Here is a 16,542-nt window from a genome sequence, read left to right as displayed (position 1 = left end):
AGGTCTTTATGCTGGAGCTTTTCAATCAAAGAGGACATTGCAGGGCTGCGCAGCCAGCTAGCCGTGGACTTGAGGGAGGTCCGGAGAGACGTGGACGAAGTAGGGGAACGTGTGGCCACATTGGAAGAACATGACCTGGAGCGACATATATCGGCTTCAGCAGGACGTTATTAGGCTTACTGAGCAGAACCTCGACCTACAGGCACACACGAGGATTTGGAGAACCGTTCCCGCCGCAACACTATCCGGATCAGGGCGGTGCCATGGAAGGGTGAGGGGACGGATCTCCGCGAGTACGTCGAGGCCCTCTTTAAGCAGATCCTGCAAGACGAGGAGGTCACAGACATTCGAATGGACAGAGTGCACCGTGTGGGCCTACCCAAGGGATCGAAGGCACCACCTCCGGACATCCTCGTCTGGGTGCATGATTTTCAATTTAGGGAGCGTATTCTCAAGATGGCGCGCGATGTCGTCCCTCTGCAATTCCGTGGGCAAAGTCCAGTACTCTACCAGGACTTGGCAGCTTCTACACTGCAGAAGCGCAGGGACTTCAAGCCAGTCACTTCGTTCCTGCGAGATCGCAACGTCGCATACATGTGGGGTCATCCTTTCCGACTCATTTTTCGCTCGCAAAATAAACTGGTTCAGGTGCGCTCGCTCTCAGTAGCCATGGACCTCCTGGGTATCGAACACACAGAAGCGGAGTCAACGGGCGATAGCGACACTCACAGGCGACGACGACGTTCGACAGAGTGGCAGAAGGTGGGCCGCTCTGCTCCCAAGAAGGGTCCTGATAACTCAGCACGTCTCCAGGGGAGGGGTGCAGCTGTAGCCTCTGTGGCTCTGGTTACGGAGGCTGCCCCGGATGATGTCTCCGAGGTGCCGTGAGGCCTGAGAGGGTAAACAGATGGCGTCGGAGGGGGGACATCCCCTGAAGGTACTTTGATATGTACTGTTGGTTGAGTGAGTCCCGTACCGGGAAGAGGAAGACTGTGGATTGGTACCTATTTCCCTTGCCTATGTGGCCTGTACTACGGGCATGCGTACTTCACTTTGTCTTTTTCCACTTTAATTTGGTTCCGTTATGGGGGGGTTCAGTGTGTGTACTGGGGGAGGGGGAGGGGGAGTGAGTGCAGGGGGGGACTCCGCATCAGACCTTTGCCGCTTGTGCATATGTGTGCATTTCTGCTCCTTTCCTTCATGCTGATGGATGTGTGTTCTGATTGCTCACGGGAGCCATGCTCGGCCCTGGATTTGCCCTGGGGCACTTGCGATGCAGATCAAGTTTGACTGGGATGGCTAGGGAGTTGAAAGTGGTGAGCCTTAATGTCCGGGGACTAAACAATCCAGTGAAACGCTCTGCCGTCCTATCCCTACTTGAACAGTCTGGGGGTGATGTCTGCCTCCTAGAGGAGACGCACCTCCTGCACAAGGACGAGCGTCGAATGCGAGATAAAAGATTCCCCCTTCAATTGTGGTCGTCGGGCCCGGCCAAGAAAAATGGAGTTGCCCTCCTCTTTAGCTCCCGGATGCACTGTAAGGTCTTGGCTCACCTGGTGGATATACGGGAGAGGTTCCTGGCGGTGCGGGTGCAGTGGGGGTACACAATCTTTACCGTTGGGTCCATGTACGCACCAAGCACGCAACAGGAGTCCTTTCTGCGCACAGCTTTGGCCCAGGTCCTTGCTTCCCCTGACGCTTTCCTCTTGGTAAGGGGGGGGGACTTTAACCTTGTAATGGATGAGACTAGCGATAGGTCGGCAAATAGATTGCACAGCTCAGGGTCCTGGTCAGTAGAGGGGAAGCAGTGGTTGGCGGACGGTGGTTTGCATGATGTGTGGCGGCTGCAACACCCCCAGGAGCGCGACTATACATATTATTCTGCTGCACACCAGACATATGCGGGCCTTGACCACTTTCTGGCCTCCTCCGCCCTGTTGCCCCACCTTCACGAAGCGGATATTGCTCCCGATCCCTCTCAGACCATGTGCCCCGGTCGGTCATTTTCACTCTATGCGGCGCACGCACCCCCTCAGCTGGCTGGCGGTTACGCGACTCCATGCTTCGCGCAGACACTGTTGTAGGTAAGGTCAGGGACACTATCACGCACTACTTCACCGAGAACCCCGTCGGAGAAACGGGGATTGAATCTGTTTGGGAGGCGCTGAAGCTGGTGGTTAGGGGTGATTTTATTGCTTTGGCAGCCACATACTCCAAGCTTCGAAGAGATAAGAGGGGGGAGCTGGAGAAGGAGGTTCGGGGCTTGGAGACTATACACAAACGTACCGGGGCCCGCAGGGTTTGGAGAGAGCTCGAAACTAAGAGGCGCATGTTGAAACACCTGGATCTCGATAGGGCAGAATACGCGTTGTTGCGCCTGCGCCATAAGTTTTACATGAGTGGAGACAAGAGGGGTAAAATGCTCGCGCACCGCTTGCGGGCCCAGGGCCAGTCACGGGCCATTGCCACCATCCGGGACCACCAATCTGTGTCACGTACCACTGAGATCGCAGCTACCTTCCGCCATTTCTACCAATCCTTGTACACAGAGGAGGGCTCCTCTGTGCCCCCTCTCGCCGCTCCTGTTTGTGTTTCATATGGAGCCCTTCTGCTCAACGTGTCAGATCCCATCCCGACATTGCGGGCATTCGATTCGGAGCCGACTAGCATAAAATAAGCCTGTACGCTGACGATGTTATTCTAGCGTTACAGAACCCTGCTGCTTCTCTGCACTGCCTCTCTGCGGAGATTCGGGCTTTCCATGCCGCGGCCGGTTTTACGGTCAACTTCACTAAATTTGAAATTCTTAATATTTCGATCCCGCCGGAGGAGGTCGCTGACCTGCAGCGGGATTTTGACTTCCGCTGGACACAATCGGACATCACGTACCTGGGCATCCGCCTTGCGTCGACCGTACCCCGGACGCTTTCCCTGAATTATGCTAACCTGGTGGAACAAACTACCAAATCTATCTCCGCATGGTCGCGCCTCAACCTGTCGTGGTTTGGCAGGTTAGCGGCTATCAAAATGACTCTTCTGCCCAGAATACTGTACGTCTTTCAAATGCTACCTCTTACACCGCCGAGGGGGGCTCTGAAAAAACTCCAGGGCTTGTTGAATAGATTCTTCTGGGACAACAAGCGGCCCCATGCGCCCTTCTCGGCGACCACACTCCCTAAAGCCACTGGCGGTTTGTGTTTCCCTCATCTTACGGCCTACTTTCAGGCTGCCTGTCTACGCTTCGTGGTCGAATGGAATAGGCCGGAATCGAGTAAACATTGGTTATTCATGGACCAGACAGTGGCGGGTTGCAACATTTGGCGGGAACTCTGGTTGCCTCGCAAGGATAGGGCATGGCGACTATACTTCTCGCCAGTGAAGTCACCAACATTTAAGGCATGAGATCAACTGGCAATCCGAAAGGGTTGGACTACCTTCCCCTCACCCATGACACCGATTGTGGACAATCCTGCCTTCCCCCCTGACCTTGCTTCCCCGGTCTTTCATCGCTGGCAAGAGAAGGATTGTAAGAGGGTGGGTATGCTTTTTGATCTAGAGGGGCTTGTCCACTTCACGGAGCTACGGACTGAACATTCCCTAACGGATGTGTCGGATAGCTTTGCCTATGCGCAAGTAACTCACTGGGTGTCACGCCCGGCCAATGTGGTCTTGATGTCGCGCTCCCTCACAGCCTTCGAGCAATGGCTCCTACGTAAGAAGAATGACCGGAGCCTTATCTCTGAACTATATGCCATGATCCTACGTGATCCACAGCGGGGCCGCACAAAGGCGCAAGTGCGTTGGGAGGTGGAGTTGGGGCGACCACTCTCACAGAAGGAGTGGGAGCAGGTATTCTACCGCGCACATCACACAACAGTCAACATAGCGGGTACGGAGTCGGCCTACAAGCTTACGACCTACTGGTATTATACACCGTCGCGCGTTGCATCCTGGGACAGGGCTAAATCCAGTCTTTGCTGGAGAGGGTGCGGTATGTTGGGCACGCTTCTGCACTGGTTATGGCACTGCCCTAAGCTAGAACGATATTGGAAGACGGTTCTTGATTAACTAGATGCTGCGTTCCAGATCACACTACCTAGGCTATCCGAGCATATACTACTAGGCCTCCCACACCCCGCTTGCTACCCTCTTCGCACGGCACTAGGGCGACAAATTGCACTAGGATTGCTGACTGGACGTCAGGTCCTGCTAGCGCGCTGGGGCTCCCCGGACGTCCCGGATGTGCGTGACTGGCTGATGTGCCTGTGGCATGTCTTGGTGATGGAACGGCTTTCCTTGAATATGGATGGTAGAGGGTCTGAGTATGCTTCCCTGCGGGCTCCGTTTTTGAGTCTTCCATCTAAGGAATTCAGAGAAGTTACTTGCCCAAAGTACCTGCAAGTCCTACAGCTTATTCCTCTGGATCCAATTCGGGCTGTTCCGGGGTCCTAATTTCTGGGGACGAGTCTGACCGAGCTGGAGTGGTGTGTGTGACGCACGGGCATGGGCTGATGTGGGGAGGGGAGGGTGGGGGGGCCAGGGGGGTAATCGTCTAGGGGAGGAGGGGTGGGGGGGTGTTTTTAGTTTTCTTTCTTTGTTCTGGCTGATGTTCTTTTCTATGAAAATTGCGGACTTTGCTATGCCGGTGGGGACTGTTCATGGCTTTTACTACGCAGGACCGCCCTCCGGGTTGTAGGTCCAAATGCCGTGTTTAATTACTGCTTGTCTACGCCCTGCCGGCGAGTCGATGTAGGCAGCTGGGCTGTGTCTGGAGCTAACTTACCGCATAATTAAATGTTTGATTCTAAAACAACACCCTGAAACACTCATTGTACATAACTATCACTTAGTGACCAACAGCAACATGAAAACAAACTTCATTTTCTACACTAATCACCCGGCTCAATGGAAAATCAGCTTCTCTCTTCACCTTCAAGCCGCCAAGTCAGTAACCATTCCCTATGGTGAAAAAATCTCCACTACCATCTCCCCGACCTTCAAAGGGGATCTCACCATTTCCATTTACAGAACTGGAACCATTCTCATACAAGCCACCGACCCTCACCTCACCACCTACATTGTCACTATTCCCCCAACCTTTACTTCCCCCCTATCAAACGTAATTTCCAATCCTGTGGTCTCTCTCCCCCCTCCTACCACTGCATTCTCCCCCTCTGATGTCGCACTCCCACATTCACAACCTGCCTCCACCGCCAATCTAGCTGACAATGTCCGGAACCGTGACATCCGTCCCAGAATTTTTCTCCCTCCTGTCATGGACAACAGTCCCTCCTCTCGTACACCGAACTCCTCGAATAGGAACATTACTATTCCGACTGCCCGCCTACAACATCACTCCTCTCCCATGGACTGCATGCAACCCCTCACCCCTGCTCATCCTCCCTCCATAGACCCCAGTCACCCTCGACACCTGCCTAAAACCTTAAACTCCCTCAGCTCTATAGCACAGCAACTGAACAGAATGGAGCAGAAACTTCACTCGCTTGCCGCTGATTCCCTTCACTTACAACAAGTCCTTCTCATCAGGGCCAAGCCACCGTGCTCCCTCCCCCGAGGTGTTGTGCTCCTACTTCACTCAATACATCTCACATAGTCCCACAGCGCACCCTTCGACCCTCCAGCCCATCATCGAGCCAGGCCTTCAGTACCAATAGGGATAGCCAACCCTTTTCAGTACCGAAACCTGTTGAACTCTACGACTCACACCTCGCATTGGACCGGAAGTCAGCCCCTGTCCACATCCCTGTTACTATCAGCACCAATAGAATTGCGAATACTGTCCACTCGCCTAGACCCCCTGCTCAATACACCTCTATCCACCTAACTCCCCCCATCATCAAGGCTCCCCGTCCTCTCTCTTGCGTGCTCCTAAACTGCAGATCAGCAGTACAACACGCTACTGACATTGCTGAAGCTCTTCTCGCTGAAGAAATTGACATCGCCTTCCTCACAGAATCGTGGCTTAATGCTCACTCCACCCCCATTCTTGACATTCTCACCCTTCCAAGGTACAACCTCACCAGACAAGACAGGCCAATCAAAACTGGTGGGAGTCTAGCCATCTTGCACAGAGATGTAATACAAATTACCAAACTCAAACCTGCCGTATACCATTCATTTGAATACCTAGGCGTCGAACTCACTACCAAGGGCACCCCACCAATCAAATTTCACACTATCTACCATCCTCCTGGAGAGCGTACCCTCTTCCCAGAAGAACTAACAGACCTCATAACACGATTCTCCTTGACAGACACCAAAGATGTGTTCTTGGGTGACCTCAATATCCACTGGAACGACCCAGAAGACTCCACTGTCCTAAACCTTTCCAACCTTCTGGAAATATACAACCTCAAGCAACTCTGCAATAAACCAACTCACATCAAAGGTGCAACTCTAGATGCGATCATAACAAACAAGGATCTGATCTCCTTGAGAGATTTCTCCCATTGACTGGTCCGACCACCACCTCATTCTATTCAAGATTGACACTCTTGCCAACCTCCAACCTATCAGTGTTGTCAAACTCTTAACCAGAAACATCAAAGAAATACCTTTATCCAAACTTGAAGACAATATTCTTCCCCATCTTCAACTCCATCCCTCATCATGGACGGCGGATGACCTCACTTCAACTCAAGAATGGCAGAGGTCTTAGACCAAGTAGCTCCTCTCAAATTCAAACAACTGAGGAGAACCAAATCAAATCCCTGGTTTAACGTGGAGCTGAATGATGAATGGCGCCAACTCAGACAAACAGAAATGCCTTGGAGACAAAACCCCTCATCCATGCACCTAACACATCTTAGATCTGCTCGACAGTCTTACAAAAACACATCTTCAATGAAAAGGCATCTTTTTTCCGCAGCCAACTAGATCTGGTGAAAAACAGACCAAGAGAACTCTAACATTGTTAAAAGCCAAACTAACTGCACTCCCTCTCAAGAAAATCGAAGCCACCAATGAGCGATGTGAAGAAATTGCCACCTTCTTCACCAATAAAGTCTCTAAAATTGATCAATCCTTCTTACAAACTCACCCCCCATCCACCTTAACATGCCCCCCTTCAAACTCCCTGGACCACTCAGAAAGAGCTCTTAACAAGGACAATCAGACCTACCTCCTGCTCAAAAACAAATGCGCATTGGTCCGACTTTGAGCTAATGTCAGTAAACACGGTCTTCAATATAATTTAAATCTGAAACCTTCCTCCCACACCATGGACCCCCTCCCTTCCTCAATCATAAAAGAACTCAACCACACAATCTCCCCTTTCTGGACAAAAATCATCAACCCCTCTCACCTCAGGCTGTGTCCCAGACTCCCTTCAACTAGGACAAATAACACCCATTCTCAAGAAACCTGGGGCTGATCCTAATGATCTTAACAACCTCAGACCTATCTCTAACCTCCCATTCCTTGCAAAAACATTAGGGAAATGTGTTCTCCTTCAACTCAATATTCACATTAATGAGTTCAACCTCCTTTTTTTTGTATTTGTTGTTATTGCTTTTTAGGTTTCGCTGGGGGGCGGAGCCGTTAGGCTCCTCCTCCAGAGAAATCTGTAGTTTCTAGTATGGGTGACTTGAACACGCCTCTCTGCTTCATTGGCTAGCTCCATAAATGGAGGCTAGCCATTGGAACAGAGAGGCGTCCGTCAATGCCGGACCAGACACGGGGGCGTTCCCGAGATTCTTTGGCTTTTGCCAACGTCACGCGACGCCGGGAACGCCCCCGTGTCTGGTCCGGCATTGCCGGCACCCGCCTTCCGTCGTCAGCGTCTCTCCTCCCCCTTTCCCGCCCCCTCCCGCTTGTTTCCTCATGGCCGCCTCAGCGTCTCTCCTCCCCCTTTCCCGCCCCCTCCCGCTTGTTTCCTCATGGCCGCCTTCCTCCTTCCCCGCCCCCGGAGCCCGGACACAGACTCAGCGCGGCGGCTGCACTCCACCCGGACCCGGCTCCTGGCCCCCTCACCCTACCGAAACGGTTCCAGCAGGTTTCTGGGGCCCAACACCCCCGTCCAGCAGGTAAGAACGGCACCCCGGGAGGGAGGCGGGGAAGAGACTCGACCCCACTTGCTTTAACATTTCCGTATGCATTCTATCGTTTACCTTTTCAGCAACATGGAAAAAATGTGTTTTATTTCATGGGAGTAAAGTATACCGAATTCACGCTGGTTTCTCTTTATGTTTGCGAGAGCTCCCGTTTCAACCTGCATCTTTAAAAAAATGGAAAATATCGAGAGTGCGGCAGAAGTTAAGAATATGCGGCAGCCCAGTAGATGTATTGTATTACTTTAGAAAATGTTGTTTCTGCTATCTTTTAATGTGTTTACTTTGTCGTCCCGTGTCGCAGATACAATTTTGCGCTGTTGTGCCTCAAGACACAAACCAGGCAGGGCCAGGCCCTCTCCATTTCACTCAAGTCGCCACGGGCTATAATTTGCTTGGCCCTGAAATTAACCATTTTGCATTACCAGCAGCCTAAATATTTTTCTTAACTACTGCTTTTCACCTGAAATTTAAGACCAACCCCGTTTTTAAATTTAAATGGCCACCCTCGCAGCTGTTCAGTTGTGCAGCCACAGACGCAAACACCGTGCCACGCACCCAAATAATAGCCCGCCTCACTTGTAGCACCGCGAGCCTTTTGCCCTCATTGATGGAAGAGGCGCTGTACCTGGGCACATCCTGCCGAGCTTGGCACTTTGGAGCTCTCACTGGCACCTTGCACGCGCTCGCATGACTTAACACGGCTACTTCCAATCAGCAATGTTTGCCGATTAATAAATAATTGCACTCAGTCATTGGTATGGAAGGAATTATTGTGTTCAAGGTTACTACACGCAGGTTTAGGTTACTTTACAGGTGACCCAAAGGTGTCGCGTCCCAGACCCGGTTGCATCGACTACTTCATTATGTCTGGGTGCTGTGGTAAGGAAGGGGGAAAACGAGAGCTCGTTTCTTGGCTTTTGAACGCCGTTTCTGGTTCCGTGGAAGTGCCTATGGGCGGACCTGCGAGGATGGCACAGAGAAACCTCTGTTTGGCCCTGAAGTTCCACTGAGCTTGGAAGTGGAGGAGGGGCGATCCTACGCGTGAAGGGATGGCCGGAGGCCCCCATCCTACACTGGAGGGGATGTCCTGGCCAGGAGGACTCTCTGAGAGGCCGAGGTTTCCCGGATTTCCCACGCCGGCCTGTTGAGGATTATTGCGCCCCCCTCGAAGCATTGGATGGCACGAGGATGAGAATCGGCCCGCTGATGGGTAGCGAGATGGATGCAGCGCAGGCTGTAGACGGCTTTTGGGGTTCCCTTTACACCGTCCTATGGTGAGTGAGGTGGAACGGACAGGGCCCGGTGGGTTGGTAGGATCCCTGGGCTCCAGAGAGAAGGGTGATGTTACCAGAAGGCAGAAGGATTTGGAGGGGTCCCCCCGGGACCTCGGACGGGTCTCGAGGAGGTGCGACTGGGGCTAGCCGGACTTGCTGGGTTCTTCAAGCCTCTAATGGGAAACGAGGAGGGCCAGCCCCGGAGACACCTCGTTGGATTTCGGGGATACTCAGACCATCCAGCAGGAAACAAGGTGAACTGTTGGGGGTCTGCTGTACTTCTGGTTGAGATAAGCCAGAAACTCTGTACTTTTGCAGTTGTGGACCCCCGGGGTCCTGCCCACGTGAAGAAGAGGACCCCCAAAATTTCTAGGAGAGAGCAGGTCCTGGGCAGGGGGTTCTGGGTGCTGTGGGCGTTGGTGCTTCTGCTGCCTCGACAAGCAGGTGTCCAAGCTGGCAACGAGACTTTCTACTTTGACCGGTGCAAGAAGACGGCCTCCTGCGAAGCCTTGAAGTACAACGCCTGCCTGGGGTCCCACCTGCCATACGGCCTCACCTCCACCGCCCTGGCCCAGAACTCGAGCTCCCAGGAGGATGCGCACGACAAGCTACTTCTCTGGTCAGGTGAGCCTCCCACATCAGTGCATGCATGGCATGAGTTGTCAATAAGGCCACAGCTGCCGAGTGACCTCATACCACGTGTGTCCTTTTAGCCAAACCCAAGAAAAGCTTGCATGCTGGGACTTGTAGGCCCTTACTGTGTGCATCTTGAAGGCTGCAGGCCCGAATCGCTCTGCTGGCCCACCTAGTCTCCTATGTTTCAGAAATCAAGAATGATTGCCAATGAGAGTTATACCAGCAGCTTTTTGTTGGATGCACTTTGAGGAGCGAGCAGTGTCACTACATGTACTCATTATTAGAAGTATGTCGCCTAAAAGGCAACAGAACCAATGTTGTGCGAAACAATATTTGTATCTGTGGGTGCATTGTGCTACAAAACAGTAGTGATTAGTGCCCCTTCACGTGGCTCTCAGATATACCCAAATTTAGCCCAATTCGTCCACTGCATAGCCAGATCCACAGGCCCTCATTTTAACCTCACTCACAGGGCTTCCTTCGTGTTGCTTGTTATATTTGAAGTGGATTTTGAGCCGATGTACATCTAGCTCTTTTGTTTCACCTTCACACAGTCACTGGCCGCTTTGTAGAAGGCCGAGATAACATTTTTGTTCTGCTGGCATAATCTGACATACTTTTGATAAACTCATGTTGCACCTGTTATGAAATTTCCGAAGTTATGCAATTACACCACATTGCTCAATATGCCCCTTGATTTTACCTAAAATTTGTAGTAAGGGCCCTAGATGAATATTTATCCCTTGGTATAATGTATACTTTGAGTTTCTTACCCCAAACATAGGCCTTTATAGTAGAAGACATGATTTATGTGCCTTATTTATAGGTTTTGGTGCACTGATGTTATTGCGTTTATGTATAATGTTTAGAGTTCAGAAATCGAACTAGTGTTTTAATAATGCCAATATAGATTTTTTTTTTAGTAAGTGTGCAGCATGATTCGGTTTTAGTTTTCCTATTATTATTTGCATGCAACAAATTATTTAGGAGTTTGTTGAGCATAATTGTGTTTTGGCCCTGCACGACGTTCACTCTTGCCTTTTTTTAAGCTTTCTGAAGCTATTGGCATTGTAAATGATAATGCCATTTATTTATTTATTTTCAAAACAAACACATAAATAAAAATGTTGTCATTTACAATGCCAATAGCTCAAACTTTTCAAAAGGCGAAACCATTGCATTGTAAATGCTTGTTAAACATAGCACAGAACAAAGGCACATTGTGCCAACTCGTAACCAGGCATAGCATATACAAAATACATATTCCAAAGAATAGCATAGCATTTCGTATCCTAGCACATGTTGCGATGCCATATCGTAGAATCTCAGCATATCAAATGTTAGGGCACATTTCAATGACAAGTATAATATGCATCATCAGAGGTACAATACCCAGGTCAACTTATCCAATCCATTGAATATCACTACTCAAACATCCTGTTACACATACATAGCGAGGAAGGGAAGCCATCTGTCAGACACATGAAATAACACAGCCTCATCTCACATTAGCACACGGAGCATTATTACATTCCTGCCTGCCCCTCCTCGCAACCCGCATCTTGTATTTCCTGGTCTGCAGTCGACCGTGACCATTCCAAGAAAGGCTCCCATATATCCTTTGGGCATCTGTTCCCAAAAGAGTTTTAACTGGGTGTGTCCATAGGTCACATCCATTAGCCAAGCCTTGAAGTCTGGTACTCGCTTTCTACCCCATCGTATAGCAACTAGTCTGCGAGCATATAGCAGCAAAAGGGCATGCAATTTACGCCTTTTGGGAACTGTGTCACACACATATCCCAAAATACCCAGCAGCGGGGACAGGGGGTCATCTCTACCAATTATCCGATTCACTGCACTGAATATCTCACTCCAGAATGCATGTAAGTGCAGGCATTCCCACGCCACGAAGAAAATTAGCCTGATCCTGCCCACACCTCCAACATCTGGCGTCGTCCCTCAACCGCATGCGATGCAAACTAACCGGTGTCTGGTAATAGCTATGTAAGAACTTGAATTTAATCATTCGTAGGCGGTAGTTTGGAGACAAATCCGTCAATTGACTACAGCAATATCCCCACTGCTCTTCTGCCATCTTTGGGCTCAGTTCACCATTCCAAAGCCCCATGGACTTTGGTCTCAACACTGGCTAATTGGACTGCATAGTAGTGTACAGTCTCGTAATCAGCTTTTTGGTCGACTGTGATTTAAGTACATTTTCCAGTGGTAACAGTCGGGGGAGCTTCAGGGAACTCTGCATGCATCGCACGGCACGCTGTGCGTATGGGATGATATAAAAATCTTTCAGCAAACAACACCACATCTTCTTCAGTATCTAATGGGGGAGGCCTTAAGGTTCCCTCCGGATAAAGGTCAACGAAGGTGTGCAGTTTCAGAGCAGCAGTCAGGGTCCTACCAACACCATGCATTGCGAACATGGGATTATTTTCTAAAACCATTGATTGCGCATATAGCGTCTTCATGCCTGCCGGTTTCTGCAGTTCGCGCCATACCCAGCATAGCGTTCCAGCAGTATCAGCATCTTACTGCGGTCGACTGACGTTGCGATATACTGCTACAGCCAGCGGAGTCTGAGCCACTGCATCTCTCTCGACCGCAACATGGGGCTGAAATGGGGTCTCATGCACCCAAAAATAAAGGAACTGAGCTTGCGCACATAGTGCATATAGTTGCATATCAGGAGCCCTCAGTCAGCCCTGTTTTAGGGGAATAGTCAGGAGATCCCAGGACACCCTGGCCTGTCTTCCCGCCCATACCAAGGACAGCAGCTGTGAACACAACAGCCCAAAAAAGTGTTTAGTAAGTGGTACTGGCACGTTCAGAAATAGATAAAGAAATTCAGGCAATATAACCATCTTTGCGAGTGCCACCTTACCCGCCACAGACGGAGGCAACCTGGACCAAAGAGCCACCTTCCCTTCCAGCCATGAATAAGCCCTACCAAAGTTTAGTGTCCATATGTCCTGGAGATTCCGGCTTAGCCACACCCCCAAATATTTAACTTCAGTAGCCTCCCATCTAAGGGGGAACTCAGAGCAGACCTCCCTTGTGCCATCTGTAAGCGGGATTTAGACCAGTTGATAGATATACCTGTAAATCCCCCAAATCTTATAAACTCCTGCAGCACTGGATCAAGATTCACCTCTGGGTCAAGAATGTAAAGAGTTACGTCGTCCGCGTATAGAGATATCACGAGACTACGCGTGCTAAATCCTATTCCTCGAGCTGTATGGTGTTGTCGTATCCGTGCAGCTAACTGCTCCATAGCTATAGCAAATAATAACGGTGGTAGCGGACATCCCTGTCTCGTACCTCAATGAGCTCAACCTCCTTCATGCCTTTCAATCTGGTTTCAGAAAAGGCAGTAGCACGGAAACAGCTATGCTCAACGTCGCCGACGACATTCACAAGGCCCTAGACGAAGGAGCTGCCTGCCTACTCATCCTTATTGACCTATCTGCGGCATTCAACACAGTAAACCATCAAGCCCTTTTGGAGACCCTGTCAATACGGTCCGGCATCAATGGCACAGTACTAAAATGGTTCACCTCCTTCCTTCAACACCGCTCGCAAAAAATTCAAATTAACTCATGTCTCTCAAAACCAACTAAAGTTACACTTGGGTTCCCGCAAGACTCAATCCTCTCCCCGTCCCTCTTCAATCTCGTCATGGAGGCCCTCACAATCATATTGAAAAAAGCCGGAGTTAATTACCACCTTTATGCGGACGACACCAAAATCAATTTCAGGATCAAGTCTCCCAGCGACATCTAACTCCTCAATACCACCCTAACCGAGATCCAAACTTGGTTCTACGTTAACCACTTAAAGCTCAACCCAGACAAAACAGAACTAATCCTATTCTCTCCAAAAAATAACCAACGCCCAATCCAAGAGGGGCTCAAGAAGCTTGTTGCCCTAAACTGCCCCCTTACCCTATCCAACTCAGTTAAGTCTCTAGGCATCACCCTTGACAAGAACTTATCAATGGAGGCCCACATCAAAAACTCAGCAAAAACTGCTCTTTTCTCTCTAAAACACCTCAAGAAACTGAAGCCTTTTCTACCCCATGATGACCTCAAGACAGTAGTCCAATCCCTAGTTCTCTCCAAAATCGACTAAGAGAACGCCATCCTTACAGGGACTTCGAAAGCTCACCTAGCCCCTCTAAGAGCAGGGCTGAACATGTTTGCTCGACTCGTATCTGGAGTTAAAAGATTTAAACACATCACTCCAGCCCTCAACTGCCTCAATTTGGCTTCCTATGAAGGGAGATGTATCTATAAATTGGCCTGCATCACACACAAAGCCCTTCACTCTCCTGCCCCCAACTACTTAAACAACAAACTGATTAGAGCAAACCAGTCCAGAACACTAAGACGCTCCAACTCACTCCTTCTTATTCCTCCGAAAGTGAAAAAGAAAAAAAAACAATACTGATCGTTCTCTGGCAACGCTCCCAGGATATGGAACGCTCTCCCTGGAGTCCTCAGATGCAACACCCCCTTCGACTGTTTCAAAAGGAACCTGAAACTCCATCTCCTAAACAAATACTTTCATGACCAACGTCAACTACCCTAGTCTTCTTCATCCAAGTTGTTCCCCCTCTCCCTGGACTTTTAAGGATAGTGGGTGAAAGGACTGTGTGTTTTCTCGCCCTTTCTTTTTGCTTTCTCCCCCTCTGCTGCACTGCATATTTATTCCCATGCTGGATTTTTGGCTGTGGTTTGCGTCCTTACTGCCGGCCTACTATGTAATGTATTGTCCTTCTGCTGTTTTACTGTGTGTATGCAAAGCACTATGATTCCTACGGGTCGAGCTAGCGCTATATTAAAAATAAAATAAAGGCACCTTATTCAATTTTTTGCACGTGGAGTAATGCAATAAGCTGCATGTTAACTATTCACAGCCTCTAGCGTCGTACCTCCCAATACCAAAAACAGATTTTACTATTATCATATTGAAATGTAGTCATTTTGATACTGGAACCCACAGACTTTGGTTTCAATGCTTATTTAGGTACGTGGCCAAAACGTATAGGATTGTGGGCATCGCCACATCTCCCTGTCCCATACACATGTGTAATATAAAAATATATGTTTCATTGAAGACCTAACTGCAACGTATGCTGTCAAACAACTGTGTAGCCTGGTTTCATAAAGACTCCCCGCACACAGTACTTTCTATGTAGAGCCCCTTATGCTGGAGATGATCTAACAGATATAGAACTGTACTAAAGTAATTTCACTGGACTTAAATCAATGAAGACACAAGAGGCACACTATACAGAAACCCTCAAAATGGAAAATCAGCCTTATGATTTTACACACAAGCAAGTGTAGATGGTGCAATAAACCACCTAGCCACCTTACTGACATTGGAACCTATGACCTCAGGATACACCCAGTTCATTGCGGCAGATATTCAACGTCCTGAGCTAACTCACTTAGCTTCGAACACGGGTTCAACTCAGCGATCTGCTCCCAGTTTATTCCAAAGCGCCTTTTGCACACAAAAATCAATGATTGGACACACGTACAGAACTTAAAGAACATTATGACATTCAGAAAAAGCCCATACAGTCCTGCCTCCCAGTGACAATAGTCAACCCCAAATCGTCGCACCGTATTATATAGTTGAGTAAACCACTGCGACGAACGTAGGTAAATTGCTGACTTTACACATTCGCCTCCAATCTGTTTGAATAATAAACACCCCTAAGCTGTGGGCCCTAAACGTTTAGTGGCACGGGGCTGTGGATGACTCTATCGAGCCCGTCATTGTCTCTGTGCCTGCGTTCAGCCACCCTCCCAAGAGCACTGGGAATCATCTCCTCCCAAGAGCAGTCCATACCTCTCGTGGGCGCAGGGCTTCAGGAGCTGCCGCGTGTCTGGGTCCTACTCGTCCTACACCCCAGAGCCTCTACTACCGTCGTCTCCTCCATGGGGCCCGAGTACGGCAGCTGCAGCCTCACACCCTTGCTCCTTGTGCTCAGCCTGGGGCCCGGCTCTGCCACTTCCGCGCAGACAGTGACTTGCCCCCATTAGAGGAATGACCCTTAGCAACGAGTCAAAGTCACGTGATAAAGGACGTCACGTCCGAGATGCGTGCGTCATCATGCGTATAGTTACAGCAGGAGTCCCTACCCTAATATAAACAGAATACGGCATTGCAGCGAGAAATTCAGTATGAATCCGTAGATGTTTTCGGTAAAGCAGGGCACCGAGAAAGGCGTTTTGCCTAGGACATTCGCGTACGTGACCGAGTTAAGCTTTCCTTCTCAAGAGTAGTTGCTGTGTGAGTGCAGGTCCCGTTGAAGTGGCATACAGAGGCGCAACTAGAGACATATTTCGGGGTGGCGGTGGAGCAATTCAAAGTCAGAGTCAGGATGCTGGAATTAAGTATAAGGTTTATTTCAATCAGCCCCACACCTAAGGCGGTGCGTAGGTCAGTTAGCATAGCTGCCAAGGTTTCAGATTGCCATGTGTGACATTTTCATAATTTAAACGTAATTATGAGTGACAATTCAACGATTATGA

General features: G+C 49.7%; 1 protein-coding gene across 1 annotated transcript in view; it reads right to left on the bottom strand.

Annotated features, from left to right (window-relative positions):
- Window positions 1-16,066, bottom strand: part of NIPA2 (NIPA magnesium transporter 2) — a 146,181-nt gene extending 130,115 nt beyond the window's left edge. Inside the window, exon 1 of the mRNA XM_086934190.1 lies at window positions 15,857-16,066. The gene's annotated coding sequence lies outside the window, so the exon portion shown is untranslated. The remainder of the gene's footprint in view (window positions 1-15,856) is intronic.
- Between the last annotated feature and the right edge of the window lie 476 nt (window positions 16,067-16,542).

The sequence above is a fragment of the Lissotriton vulgaris genome, chromosome 8 (genome assembly GCF_964263255.1).
Source record: "Lissotriton vulgaris chromosome 8, aLisVul1.2, whole genome shotgun sequence".
Taxonomy (NCBI): Eukaryota; Metazoa; Chordata; class Amphibia; order Caudata; family Salamandridae; genus Lissotriton; species Lissotriton vulgaris.
Note: the sequence above shows the minus strand (reverse complement) of the source record. Positions and strands in the feature narration are given on the sequence as shown.